A 12,484-nucleotide genomic window follows, 5' to 3' on the forward strand; every position below is an offset into this window, starting at 1 on the left:
ACCCGTGGGTTCCGAGGAAGAAGACGACCCCGACTTCGGTTGGGATTTCTCCGGACTTCGTGATCCCAGTGCCATGCGAGACTTCATGTTCGCATGTGACTACTGCCTCTCTGGCTGCTCCGACGATGACCACAGCCTTGACGACGAGGGTTATGACCCAAGTCGCGAGTGTTTCCACATCGATCAGGGGGATCACGACGAAGACAACCACCTCAGCATGTCGGAAGATGACGACGCCCATGTGTCTGCGTCTCGCATTGAGATCCCGCGGGAGCTAGCTGTGGTCCAAGTCCCTGCGGGGGGTCAGGACACACAGCTTGAGCAACTTCGCGAGATGCAGGCCAGGCTCGACGAAGAGGCAGGGCGGCTTGTGCAGCTCCGACAAAACATTGAGCAGGAATGGGCAGGTCGGGCACTTGCCGGAGAAGCACGTCATCGGGCCCAGGACGTCCAGCGCCATATCGTTGACGATGCCAGGGCGGGGCTGCCCCCGGCCTTCAGCGGGGCCGGCCAGAACCTAGCTGCAGCAGCGATGCTACTTCGAACAATGCCTGAGCCATCCACCACCGAGGGGCAGTGTATCCAGGGCGAACTCAAGGATCTCCTGGAAGATGCCGCAGTCCGACAAGACGAGAGCTCTGCCTCCCAAAGGCGAGGGTGCCCCTCGGAGCATTGCGTAACGTACTCCCGACGCATGCGGGAGGCCTCGATCCGCACCGAGCGCACACGGGATGGGACGACCGCAGCCCCGGATTGCCTCGGCGACGAGCAACACCGCCGCGACTGTCGAGCCCGCCTCGAGGAGAGGATGCACCGAGGCTACCACCCTAGGCGCGGAGGATGCTACGACAGTGAGGAGGATCGGAGCCCCTCACCCGAACCACCAAGTCCGCGAGTCTTCAGCCGGGCCATACGACGGGCGTCGTTCCCGGCCCGGTTTCGAGCCCCGACTACCATCACCAAGTACTCAGGGGAGACAAGGCCGGAGTTGTGGCTTGCGGATTACCGGCTGGCGTGCTAGTTGGGAGGGACGGACAACGATAACCTCATCATCCGCAACCTCCCCCTTTTCCTCTCCGACGCTGCCCGGGCATGGCTGGAGCATCTGCCTCCTGCGCAGATCTCCGACTGGGATGACCTGGTCAAGGCCTTCGCTGGAAATTTCCAAGGTACGTACGTGTGCCCTGGGAACTCGTGGGATCTCCAGAGCTGCTGCCAGCAGCCAGGGGAATTCCTGCGAGAGTACATCCGGCGGTTTTCCAAGTAGCTCACCGAGTTGCCCAACATCACCGACTCAGACGTCATCGGGGCATTCCTTGCTGGCACCACTTGCCGGGACCTGGTGAGCAAACTGGGACGCAAGACTCCCACCAAGGCGAGCGAATTGATGGACATCGCCACCAAGTTCGCCTCTGGTCAGGAGGCGGTCGAAGCCATCTTCTGGAAGGACAAGCAGCCTCAGGGAAGACAGAAGGAAGACGCCCCCGAGGCGTCCGTCCAGCGTGGCACGAAGAAGAAGGCCAAGAAGAAGGCGCAAGAAAAACGCGACGCCATTGACGCGGATCTCGTCGCTGCTGCCGAGCAGAGGAACCCTCGGAAACCTCCCGGAGGGGCCAACATGTTCAACAAGATGGTCAAGGAGTCGTGCCCCTATCACAGGAGTCCCGTCAAGCACACCCTTGAGGAGTGCGACATGCTCCAGCGTTACTTCAACAAGGCTGGACCCTCGGCAGAAGGTGGCAAAGACTAAGGCAACAACAAGAAGGGGGCGACAAGGAAGAGGAGTTCCCGGAGGTCCACAACTGCTTCATGATCTACGACGGACAGGTGGCGAACACCTCGGCTCGGCACCGCAAGCAGGAGCGCCGGGAGGTCTGCTCGGTGAAGGCAGCGGTGCCGGTCTACCTAGACTGGTCTGACAAGCCCATCACCTTCGACCAAGGCGACCACCCCGACTGCGTACCGAGCCCAGGAAGGTACCCGCTCGTCGTCGACCTTGTCATCGGCAACGCTAGGCTCACCAAGGTCCTCATGGACGGAGGCAGCAACCTCAACATCATCTACGCCGAGACCCTAGGGCTCTTGGGGGTCGATCTGTCCACGATCTGGGCCGGTGCAGCACCTTTTCACGGGATCGTCCCTGGTAAGCGCGTCCAGCCCCTTGGGCAACTTGATTTGCCCGTCTGCTTCGGAAATCCCTCCAACTTCTGAAAGGAAACCCTCACTTTCGAGGTGGTCGGGTTCCGAGGGACCTATCACGCGGTGTTGGGAAGACCGTGCTACGCCAAGTTCATGGTCGTCCCCAACTACATGTACCTCAAGCTCAAGATGCCAGGCCCCAACGGAACCATCACCGTCGGATCCACGTACTGCCACGCTTACGAGTGCGACGTGGAATGCATGGAGTACGCTGAGGCCATCACCGAGTCCGAGGCCCTCATCGCCGACCTGGATTGCCTCTCCAAGGAGGCGCCCGATGCGAAGTGCCACGCCGACAACTTCGAACCGGCCTAGGCGGTTAAATCTGTCCCTCTCGACCCCAGCAACGATGCCGGCAAGAAAGTCAGGATCGGCTCCGAGCTCGACCCCAAATAGGAAGCAGTGCTCGTCGACTTTCTCCGCGCAAACGCCGAAATTTTTCCGTGGAGTCCCTCGGACATGCCCGACATACCGAGGGATGTCGCCGAGCACTCACTGGACATCTGAGCCGGTGCCCGACCCGTGAAGCAGCACCTGCGCCGTTTTGATGAAGAAAAGCACAGGGCCATAGGCGAGGAGGTCCACAAGCTGATGGCTGCAGGGTTCATCAAAGAGGTATTCCATCCAGAATGGTTAGCTAACCCTGTGCTTGTAAAGAAAAAAGGTGGGAAATGGAGGATGTGCATAGACTACACTGGTTTAAACAAAGCATGTCCAAAGGTTCCCTACCCTCTGCCTTGCATCGATCAAATTGTGGACTCCACTACTGGGTGCGAAACCCTGTCTTTCCTCGATGCCTATTCAGGTTATCACCAAATCAAGATGAAAGAATCCGACCAGCTCGCGACTTCTTTCATCACACCCTTTGGCATGTATTGTTACACTACTACGCCATTTGGCTTGAGGAATGCAGGTGCAACCTACCAAAGGTGCATGAACCACATGTTCGGAGAGCACATCGGCAAAACGGTCGAGGCTTACGTCGATGACATCGTTGTCAAGACAAGAAAAGCCTTCGACCTCCTCTCTGACCTTGAGATAACATTCAGGTGTCTAAGAGCGAAGGGCGTAAAACTCAATCCCGAGAAGTGTGTCTTCGGAGTCCCCCGAGGCATGCTCCTAGGGTTCATCGTCTCCGAACGAGGCATCGAGGACAACCCGGAGAAAATCGCGGCCATCACCAACATGGGACCAATCAAAGATTTAAAAGGAGTATAAAGGGTCATGGGATGCCTTGCGGCTCTGAGCCGCTTCATCTCGCGCCTCGGCGAGAAAAGATTGCCCTTGTATCGCCTCTTAAGGAAGGCCGAGCGCTTCACTTGGACCCCCGAGGCCAAAGAAGCCCTCGGAAACCTTAAAGCACTCCTTACTAATGTGCCCATCTTGGTGCCCCCCGCTGAGGGAGAAGCCCTCTTGGTCTACGTAGCTGCAACCACTCAGGTGGTCAGCGCTGCGATCGTAGTCGAGAAACGAGAAGAGGGGCATGCACTGCTCATCCAGAGGCCGGTCTACTTCATCAGCGAGGTGCTATCTGAGACCAAGATCCGCTACCCACAGATTCAGAAGCTACTGTACGCAGTAATTCTAACACGAAGAAAGTTATGACACTATTTCGAGTCTCATCCGGTGACTGTGGTGTCATCCTTCCCCCTGGGAGAGATCATCTAGTGCCGAGAGGCCTCGGGTAGGATAGCAAAATGGGTAGTGGAACTCATGGGCGAAACACTTTCATTCGCTCCTCGGAAGGCCATAAAATCTCAAGTCTTGGCAGACTTCCTGGCTGAATGGGTCGACACCCAATTGCCGACAGCTCCAATCCAGGCTAAACTTTGGACCATGTACTTCGATGGGTCGCTTATGAAATTCGGAGCGGGTGCTGGCTTGCTCTTCATTTCACCCCTCGGGAAACATGTGCGCTACGTACTGCGCCTCCATTTTCCGGCGTCAAACAACGTGGCCGAGTACGAGGCCTTGGTTAATGGACTGCGCATCGCCGTCGAGTTAGGGGTTCGGCGCCTCAACGCTCGTGGCGACTCGTAGCTCGTCATTGACCAGGTCATGAAGAACTCCCACTGCCGCGATCGAAAAGTGGAGGCCTATTGCGATGAAGTTCGGCGCTTGGAAGATAAGTTCCACGGGCTGGAACTCAACCATGTTGCTCGACGGTACAACGAGACCGCGGATGAGCTGGCGAAAATAGCCTCAGGACGAATGACGGTTCCCCCGGACGTCTTCTCCAGGGACATATATCAACCATCCGTCAAACTCGACGACGCGCCCGAACTCGAGGTAACCTCGGCCACCGAGGGTGAGGCCTTGCGCATCGAGGGAGAGCAGAATGGGGTTGCGCCAAACCAAAACTGGCAGACCCCGTATCTAGAATATCTCCTCCGAGGAGAGCTGCCCCTCGACAAGGCCGAAGCTCGACGACTGGCTCGGCGCGCCAAGTCGTTCGTTTTACTGGGTGATGAAAAAGAGTTGTACCACCGTAGCCCCTCAGGCATTCTCTAATGATGCATATCTGTCGCCCAGGGACAAGAGTTGTTACAAGAAATACACTCGGGGGCTTGCGGTCACCATGCAGCACATCGAGCCCTCATGGGAAACGCCTTCCGACAAGGGTTCTACTGGCCGACCGCGGTGGCCGACGCCACTAGGATTGTACGCTCCTGCCAAGGGTGTCAATTCTACGCGAGACAGACGACCTGCCTGCTCAAGCCCTACAGACAATACCTATCACTTGGCCGTTTGCCGTATGGGGTCTGGACCTCGTCGGTCCCTTGCAGAAGGCACCCGGGCGCTTCTCGCACCTGCTGGTCGCCATCGACAAATTCTCCAAGTGGATCGAGGTCCGACCCTTAACCAGCATCAGGTCCGAGCAGGCGGTGGCATTCTTCACAAATATCATCCATCGCTTTGGGGTCCCAAACTCCATCACCGACAATGGCACGCAGTTCACTAGGAAGAAGTTCCTAGACTTCTGCGAAGACCACCACATCCGTGTGGACTGGGCCGCCGTAGCTCACCCAATGACAAATGGGCAGGTGGAGCGCACCAACGGTATGATTTTGCAGGGACTAAAACCGAGGATCTACAACGACCTCAACAAGTTTGACAAGCGGTGGATAAAAGAACTACCCTCGGTGGTTTGGAGTCTGAGGACGACGCCGAGCCGGGCCACGGGCTTCTCGCCGTTTTTCCTAGTCTATGGGGCCAAGGCCATCTTACCCACGGACTTGGAATACGGTTCCCCAAGGACAAAGGCTTGCGACGACCAAAGCAACCAGACCAGCCGAGAGGATTCATTAGACCAGCTGGAGGAGGCTCGGGACGTGGCCTTACTACACTCGGCGCGGTATCGGCAGTCTCTACGGCGCTACCACGCCCGAAGGGTTTGGCCCTGAGGCTTCCAAGTGGGAGACCTGGTACTTTAGCTGCGACAAGACTCCCGAGGGCGCCACAAGCTTACTCCTCCCTGGGAAGGGCCGTTCATCATCGCCAAGATTTTGAAGCCCGGGACATACAAGCTGGCCAACGATCGAGGCGAGGTCTACAACAACGCTTGGAACATCGAACAACTACGTCGCTTTTATCCTTAAAATGTTTCAAGTCGTTCATGTATCTCGCTTTCTGTACATGCATAAATAAAGTCTAACCATCAAGGAAGGATCAGCCTTGCCTCAGCAAAGCCCTACCCTCCCTCGGGGGCTAGAAGGGGGGAACCCCCTCTGCGTCAAAATTTTCCTCGGAAAAGTTTTCTGCCAAAACGACTTTCGTGCCTTTCATCTGTGTCGATAACGGAATCCTAATGACGAGCAAGAGAGACCTTGAACGGCAAGGCCGACCGAGCCGAGGGACTCCTACGCCTCCGGGATACGGATACCTCACTCATCACCTTCCGTGAAAAGTAGCTCACGCTCGGATAAGCGATTCTGCTACCGAACAAGTCCTAACACTCGAAAACTTTTTCTACCAAAACGACTTTCGTGCTTTTCGACTATATCGATAACGGAATCCTAAAACGACGAGAGGACACTTAAACGGCAAGGCCGACCGAGTCGAGGGACTCCTACGCCTCCGGGATACGGATACCTCACTCATCACCTTCCGCGAAAAGTAACTCGCGCTCGAATAAGCGATTCTGCTACCGAATAAGTCCTAACGCACGAAACAAGAGGAAACAAAACGCAGCTTTATAATCCGACAATAAAAATGTTTAGGCCTCAGCGGCCGCAAAAGACATACGCATACTTAAAACAAACTATTCCTGCAGGCTCAGACATCGGCAGGGGGAGGAGCAGCACCCTCGGCGTCGTTCCCACCCTCGGCAGAATCTGGCCCGGCCTCAGACGGTGACACGGGCGGAAGGATCTCCACCTCAAAGGAGGAAGCCAGCGCCACGCTTGGGCCCTCGACGGTCGCGTCAAGCCTTTGGACCTCGGCTAAGGCGGCCTCCTCTTCGTCGGGTAAGCAGTACCCCTCGCTGACCCGCTCTAGATCCACGTCGTAGTGGGAAGCAAGCACAGCGAAGGCCCGCCTAACACCATGGTGCAGCGCCCCGCGGAGTCTGCTACGCACATGGCCGCCCAAGGCCCGCAGGTGACTCTAGGGGGAGCTACCCGAGGGGACGTCGTCGAGACCGAAGGCCCGGCAAAAGGCCGAGATGGCCTCAGACATGGCCACGCGGTCGGCCTCCTTCTGCTCAGCCGCCTGGGCAAGTGCCTTGCAGTTCTTGACGGACTCGTGAAGAGCCGTCTCGAACCCTGCAGACAGCCGGACAATATTCTTCAGACACAAAGAGAAGAATGAAGACAAAAAAACAAAGTCACAAAGCGGGCAAAACATACCTTCGGCCCGGGCACGCTGCTGTGAGGTCATGGCTTGGGTGGACCGGCTAGACCCGACGGCCATAGCCAAGCCCTCCGCAAGGGTCCCGGCCCGAGCGATCGCCTCGGGTCTAAAAAGGGGGGAACCCCCTCTGCGTCAAAATTTTCCTCGGAAAAGTTTTCCGCCAAAACGACTTTCGTGACTTTCGACTGCGACGATGATGGAATCCTAATGACGAGTGAGAGAGACCTTGAACGGCAAGGCCGACCGAGCCCAGGGACTCCTACGCCTCCGGGATACGGATACCTCACTCATCACCTTCCGCGAAAGGTAGCTCACGCTCGGATAAGTGATTCTGCTACCGACGAACAAGTCCTAATGCTCGAAACAAGAGGAAAGAAGCACGACTTTATACCCAAATGTTCAGGCCTCAGCAGCCACAAAGAACAAACACACATACTCAGAGTAACTATGGTATCTAGACTTAGACGTCGGCAGCGCCCTCGGCAGTTTTCTCGACCTGCGGTAGATGCCTTAGTACTTAAAGCTATTACATCTTACTCTCAAGAAAATACCATTACAAACGGGACTCCAGCTCCATTCCCATGGGAATGAACTACCTCCACACCAGAAGGCATGCGGGATAACAAACTCCAGGCGGCTCGCCGGCAACCACTGCACCAGCAGCGACAACGACCTCCGCCTCGGGCGGCTAGACAGCAGCAGCAATTGCCTCAGGGCAAACGCTACTGTGGAAAGGCCCTCGCTCACATCCCATCACAATGGACGAGAACCAGCCATTAAAGCCAAAGAGCTGGAGGTCCGGAGCACAGGTGGCGCTGACGGTCTCGTCAGCGGAGGCAACCGCTTCTGCAAGGGGAAGCCTCACCTATGGCGACCACCACCTCAGCACCAATGACAGCAGCCACCTGCGCGCCAACGCCACATCGGTGAACGGCGGCCACCCCAATGCGCACCGGCAGGTCCTCACTCCCGTCCTTGTCGAGGCTGTCCCAGAACACGAGCACCGCCCTCGCGGCGTACGACATGTTGTGCGACCCCCCCGGTGCATCCGACGGCGCAGGGAGGACCTGGACGTGGCCGGCCCGCGCACGGCGCGACCGACACCTGTGCGGCGGACGGGTAGCCACGCTCTGCCCCAGCGGTAGGAGGCGGCACCGGAAGCAGCACCAGAGCCGCTCAGCCCAGGGAGCCAGACACGCGGCAGCTGACAGCGCCACGGACGGCGAACGCCCTTCTCCCCCGATCACTGAGGGAAGGAGCGGGCCGCTGCCCACGCGGAGGCGGGACCCAACTCGGTGCACCCTCCTCCCCAGCACGGATGATGAACATCCTTGAAGCTGAGGGTAAGGGGGAGGCCACGGCCCGGCTCGCTCTTCCCCACCACGAGGCCTACGGTCATCATCCTGGGTGACCGCCGGCGGGGGACTGCAGCCGGGCTGCATGATGAAAATCCTTGAAGTCGAGCGACGACTGAAGAGCGCCAACCCCCACGAGGTCGCGCTCCTCCAACAGCAGCAAGAAGAAGGCAACACAGGTGCACCCCATCTGGGGGCTCGGAAGGTGGAAATACGCGATGAATGCGTGGAGTGTGAAGGTATGGCTACCGCCCGGGGGGTCGATCCCTTTTTAAAGGCAGATCTCCTCACTCGCACCCCCAAGCGTCACGGGCAAAGTCTCCACCGACGTGCTCCAGGGTTCCCACCCTACGACACGGGGGCTGGGTCCCACACGTCATGCGAGCTGACCCGAAACGCGAAGAAGGCAAACCGCCGCACGCGAAGCATGTAACCGCCCCGCAGTTATAAGCATTCCCTCATCCTCGCCGAAACCAGCGGTCGAAAGGGCGGACCGCCATGCAGGAAGCATGCAACCACACCACGGTTGTGCACCCTTTCGGCCTCGTCGCATCTGGCGGTCCAGCATGGAGGCCCGGGCCCACCTGTCATGTAACTGACGCGCTGGTTACTACGTGCAAGGAAACCACACCGGCACTTGCACCAATGCCGCGTCTTCTCGACTGCAGAACCAGTGCAGCGATTCGAGGCAGCCCCGCGCGTGACCCAACAGTGCCAATTAAGTGCGACGATCACGGGTCAGTCAGCCGCAGGGATAGACGTGACAGTTGATATGGCCAAAAGCGGACCGATAGTAATTGCAGCAACAGACGTGCGGAAGCGGCGGTCCAATCACCTACAAGCTCGCATCATCTCCCGAAGCGGCAGGGGAGCCCTCTCCCACGGCATAAAGACGGTGCACCCGTGTTCCGTTCCTCGAACGACTCGCGCACGCGCAACAGACGCCCCGTGAATCGCCCGTCCCGTCGCATTAACTCCTTGGCAGGGCAAGCGACACCTCCGGCAGGCGAAGCGGGCGCCGTTTCACCTCCGTCATGATTGACCGCGTCAAAAAAGGTGCGCCACATTATTTAAATAAATATCCTTTTTCTTTTCTTCTTTCTCTCTCTTGCCACAGGGATCGGGAAAGGGGATATTTCGAAAAAAGATCCTTCTCAGCGAAGGAAACGGGCCCCGAGCCCTCCTACTGATCAGGGGTTCGAAGGTTGTGCCCTGCGGGGTTCGGCAACCGCCCCAGAGCACTCGGGCTCCGAGCCCTTTACTGATCAGGGGTTCGAAGGCTAGCCCCTCGGAAGGGTTCGACAGCCGCCCCAGAGCACGCAGAGTCAGGGATGACCCTAGGTACGTCTGTTACATGGCCGAGGCTCGGGCTACGCTCCCGAGGTACCCTAGGACATTTCCGAGACCAGCGGGAACGATTTGTAATGGAATCCCACCGGAGGGAGGCATCGAGCCCCCGGACCCTATCGAATGGGTCCGGGTCCAGCAAATCACCTGCAGGTACTTTTGGAGCGCGCCTCTGGGCCACTAGCCGACCCTTATCAAACGGGGCTCGGGCGTCCACTCGGATCACCCGTTAGCAACTCACTGGAAACACCATGTTCGGTGCCCTCCGAGGGTAACATGGCGCTTCCCCCCCCTTCCTCCTTGCGGAGAGGCGACGAAGGGGCATACAATAAAAGTCGAGACGGTCCCTGATCGTCCTCTCGCTCCGTGCAGAGGCTCGGGGGCTGCTCTCGCACCAGGCTACGGCCAAACTGTTGACCACGTCAACAAACCAGCTTAAAAAAAACTTGGAGCCTGACCATGCACCCGGGCTACGGCCAGGCCGCATGAGGGAACAACAGGCTGACCGAGGCATCACAGAAAGAATTAAGACCTCAGAGGAGCCAAACCACTCCTCCGAGGCCTCGGGGGCTACACCCGACGGGTGCGCTCGCGCGCACCCATCGGAACGGAACATGACCAAGAAGGGCTGGTCCCCTTGCAAAAAACTCCGGCAGAACCTCCAAGCGAGTACCTACACTCCCTTCGAGGCTCGGGGGCTACTGTCGGGGACCGTAATTAGGGGTACCCCCAATGCTCCTTAACCTGGCCGAAAAACATCTTCATAGCAAACTGCAAAGACTGATAAGCACGGTTCAAGTCAAGGCCTCGTCTACCAAGGGACGCGATCTCGCCTCGCCCGAGCCCGGCCTCGGACGGGAACAGTAGTCCCGGATGGATTCACGCCTCGCCCGAGGGCCTCCTCAGGCAGTGGGCACACCCTTGGTTCGCCCGAAGCCCAGCTCAGGCAGACTTTGTCGTGCAGCGACCTTGGCCAAATCGCCTTACCAACCGACCGTATCGCATGCGCATTTAATGCGGGGATCGCCTGACACCTTATCCTGACACGCGCGCCTCAGCCGGCAAGGTCGAAGTGACCGCAGTCACTTCTGAGAGCACCTAGAGGGGGGTGAATAGGTGATCCTGTAAAAACTTGAAACTTAATCCCACAAAACTTGATTAGGCGTTAGCACAATAAAGCCAAGTGGATAGAGAGGAGTTCTTGCAAAACACAATAACCACAAGGAGATCAACACAGAGATGGCACAGTGGTTTATCCCGTGGTTCGGCCAAGTTCAACACTTGCCTACTCCACGTTGTGGCGTCCCAACGGATGAGGGTTGCACTCAACCCCTTTCAAGCGGTCCAAAGACCCACTTGAATACCATAGTGTTTTGCTTTTTACTATATCCCGCTTGCGAGGAATCTCCACAACTTGGAGCCTCTCGCCCTTACAATATGATGTTCACAAAGAAGCACGGAAGTAAGGCTGGGATGAGCAACGCACACAAGACACAAAATCAGAGCACAACACGCACACAAGTCACAACTCGAGTTCACAACACAACCCAAAGAGTTCTCTACTCAAATAGAGCTCTAGTTGCTATCACAAAGAATCGAATGCGCGGAATTGGTGTCTTGGTGCTTAGGAATGCTTAGAGAATGCTTGGTGTCTTCCTCCATGCGCCTAGGGGTCCCTTTTATAGCCCCAAGGCAGCTAGGAGCCGTTGAGAGCATTCCAGGAAGGCAATTCTTGCCTTCTGTCGCCTGGCGCACCGGTGTGAATTTCTTTCCTTCTTTGGCGAAGCCGACCGTTGGAGATTCAGAGCCGTTGGCGCACCGGACACTGTCCGGTGCACACCGGACAGTCCGGTGCCCCCTTCTGACCGTTGGCTCTGCCATGCGTCGCGCGCGGATTACGCGGCCGACCGTTGGCCCGGCCGACAGTTGGCTCACCGGACAGTCCGGTGCACCACCGGACAGTCCGGTGATTTATAGCCGTACACCGCCGACGAAACCCGAGAGCAGCCAGTTCGCCAGAGCCAGCCTGGCGCACCGGACAGTCCGGTGCACCCAGACCGAGCAGTGCTTTGGCTGTACACAGCCAACTTCTCCATAATTGTTTCTCCTGTTTCTAGCACTTAGACACAATACATTAGTCTTCAAAACAATGTACTAAGTCTAGAAACATACCTTTAATCTTGATTTGCACTTCTTGAGTCCTTGGCACAATTTAACACTTAGGCACTTGTGTTGGACACTTAATCACCAAAATACTTAGAAATGGCCCAAGGGCACATTTCCCTTTCAATCTCCCCCTTTTTGGTGATTTATGCCAACACAACAAAAAGCAACTAAAAGAAGTGCAACATCAATGCAAATGAGAACACAAATTTGTTTTGATTCAAATTTAGCATATTTGGATCATTCTTTGCCACCACTTGGTTTGTTTTTGCAAATCAACCTCAATTTCCTATCTCTAAGTCAAGTGCACTTGTTGAGGCATAGAGAAAGGTATTCCAAGAGAAATTGATTAAAGTTTCAAAAACTCCCCCTTTTCCCATTCTCCCCACAAGAGACCAATTTTGACAAAAAGAGACAATAAGAGTATTTTGACAGAACAAAAGCTCTAACTCTACTATTTTTCAAAATTCTCAAGTGGTAGCTGATCCATTTCTTGCTTTGGCCTTATTTTCTCCCCCTTTGGCATCAAGCACCAAAACGGGATCAATTTGGCCCTTAAACCCCATTGC

This window comes from Zea mays, chromosome 2 (assembly GCF_902167145.1).
Source record: "Zea mays cultivar B73 chromosome 2, Zm-B73-REFERENCE-NAM-5.0, whole genome shotgun sequence".
In the NCBI taxonomy this organism is placed as follows: Eukaryota; Viridiplantae; Streptophyta; class Magnoliopsida; order Poales; family Poaceae; genus Zea; species Zea mays.